Raw genomic sequence first — 2,876 nt, forward strand, 5'->3', positions numbered from 1 at the left:
TCATTCATTACTCACTGATTGGTGACAAGAATCCACATATTACATGTATATGGAGTATCCATCTTGAGTGTACGAAGCCCTCAAGGTTCTCCAGTAAGTGCTCATTCCATATGAACCTAAGACAGGACGGAGGCATAGGACCCTCTGAAGTCCTCATTTGGAACTGAAGGGAATGAGTTACATCATAAGAATAACTGGAGGGGAATATAATAATAATAAATAATATTAATAAATACAGTATAGCTTGTAATATTGGGAGGAGTGATTTTTGCATTTCGATAGATATTTTTAAAATAAATAAAGCATGTTATTTTTTAAACCATTATGTGAATGCTCAATGGCACATGGTTACAAATTGTCCTACAAATCATCAAAAATTTAGGAACCATCAAAATTTACTCCTCCAAAATTAGTAGCTACATGTACACATAACATTTAGGGAGATTTTGTATGATTCGTATACCATATAGCTAGAAATTTCTGTGGCCCAAAATTTCTGCAAATTTCCAAAAAATAGCTTTTGCTGATTTTATTTTTGCTAATTCACTTGATCACACTACTGATCAATGGCTGCTCTTCACTACTTACCAGAACTATAGTTGATGATGACACAAAGCTTTATCAGGATATTAGGCAAGATAGGATTACTCTTTGACTCTGCTTAAAATTGTACTGGAATAGTGCCAAGGGCACACTGTGCTTCACTAATCACTATAACAACACTGAGAAAAGGTGTGGCGAGCCACACCCTTAATTTATCTATTTTTGAGGATTTAATTTTTGCGATTTTGTTCAAATTTGCAAAATTCACAAAAATTTTGGGCCACAGAAATTTCTAGCTATATGGTATATCAAGAGTGGGTAAACCCTAAATAATTATCCACTCTTGGGTATATGTATATACATAACATATGCTATTTACCACAAGTACTGTATCAGTGCATTTATTATTGTGAATTAAAAAGGCACAATAATCCAATTAAATGTACCAACAAAGACGAAATGTATAAAATAAAAATCATTAATAATTATTATAAATATTACTGACCTGAAATAAAAATTAGACGATAGATCAACATGTATTTTAACGTATTTTGATTCATCAGGATGAGCTGGTCTACCAGTAGGAGCTGACAGACAGTGCATGGCAGTGTCTTCAATCTTATACAATATATGACCACCAATATTAGCAACACCGTGGGGGAGGAGGGGTGGAGCCTATTGCCATGGTGATGATAATAACTCACGGTTTTTGTTTGGTGATGAGAATAATGTAATAGCCTTCAAGGAATCTGATAAAACCTAAAATAATGAAGAAAATAATTATAATAATAGTTTTATCAAAAGAATCTTTTTAGTATTGAGAATAAATAATGATGTAATAAATAAATATATAAAAATTAGTATTTTTCATACATGTATATGTACATGTACTAGTCCTTTAATAATACAGTCCAGGATATGGTTGTACCATAGATCAGGAAATTTTCGTTGTTAAAATATTTTCGCGGATGAAGTGACCCGCGAAAATTTGACACACGAAATATTTTCTACAGTGAATAATAAGATTACCGGAATTATTCTAACATACAGCGGTGCATGCACGAGGCTCTTTTAGTCTTCTAAAAGCCCGATGAAGGCCTGAAGCTCTCACCCAAGAGGTTCCTTGTCAGTTTTAGTACTGTCACGAGCAACTTCCATTGAATAGCTGTCCATCGTCATCAAGAGTTAGTAGCCACTTGTGCAGTTTATGACGCTTCAAAAAATTTTCATGTTGAAAAAATTTCGCGGATGGGTCAACCAGCAAAAATAAAACACCTTGAAAAAATTTCACGCCAATTATTCTAGCATGAAAATTTCCCGATCTACGGTACATGTACATGTACTCCTGTAAAAGTCTTTTTACACATTTGCAGTTTAAATAATAAAATTCAATGTCAATTATCTATTACAAATTTTCATACTAATATTACTGTACATGTAATTAAACTGCTTGTATAAGTCTCTTTTTAAACACTTACCAACAATCCCAAAAGCTGATGCCACTTGCTGTAGTCCTCCTTTATAACAAGTGGTGAAGTTCTGATTGGCACTCTCTAACATTGTAAGGGTCTCTTGAACCTTAAAAGATAATCATACACTATCAATAAACCTTTTCTCTCTCTCCCTCTACCTCATTTTGTTGATATTCTTTCTCATCTTCTTCAACCACTAGTCCAGCAGCTCCTGAATGTGTCCTGTCAATCTTTAGCATACAACAACAGCGACCATCATTAGTAGAACCAACAATATAAGTCTTCTACAAGGAGAGAGAGAGAGAGAGGGGGGAGAGAGATTACCAATCAAATGCTTCCTGTTTCTCGTGTGTCATGGTAAGAGAGAATGTCCACTTCCTTTAAAACGTTATCCCAATTAAGTAATGTGAAATGAAGTACGAGAAATTCCTCATTGGCCAGCCTGGATTAGAATCAAGAGTACTAAAGTCACAGAAACCAATTGTAAATCTATTGTTGCCTTCTTTAAAAACCTTTTCAAACCCCGTCAAAAGTTTTGGAGTTAATTTGGAACCTTCTTAATTGACTAGAAAGGACCCAACACTTTTGTGTTCCAATTGAAAGTCGTCATAACGAGAAACCAAGTGCTGGAGGTCGGAGTCTTTAAAAAGAGTATCCAAACGACTAATAGATCTATAAGTGAATGTACTGGAGGGGGAGAGGGCAGGGAATCCAAACCAATAATTGAAACAATATTTCCTTAAGTCGGCATATGTGAGTAACAGGAATGACGTCAGGAGGGACGGGTTTTTAAGGCAATCACCATTTTTAATACTCTCCAAAATGAGACGACCACAGGTATCAAGTAACTCCTTCTTGTCA

General features: G+C 34.8%; 1 long non-coding RNA gene across 1 annotated transcript; it reads right to left on the minus strand.

Annotated features, from left to right (window-relative positions):
* Nucleotides 1-21: 21 nt before the first annotated feature.
* Nucleotides 22-2,876, minus strand: LOC109586733 (uncharacterized). Its single transcript, XR_002187209.1, has 4 exons — nucleotides 2,174-2,876; nucleotides 2,022-2,121; nucleotides 1,049-1,302; nucleotides 22-194 (listed from the first exon to the last, which is right to left on the minus strand). It is a non-coding gene; the product is annotated as an uncharacterized LOC109586733 (long non-coding RNA).

The sequence above is a fragment of the Amphimedon queenslandica genome, unplaced genomic scaffold, assembly GCF_000090795.2.
Source record: "Amphimedon queenslandica unplaced genomic scaffold, v1.1 AMPQUscaffold_12797, whole genome shotgun sequence".
Lineage (NCBI taxonomy): Eukaryota > Metazoa > Porifera > Demospongiae > Haplosclerida > Niphatidae > Amphimedon > Amphimedon queenslandica.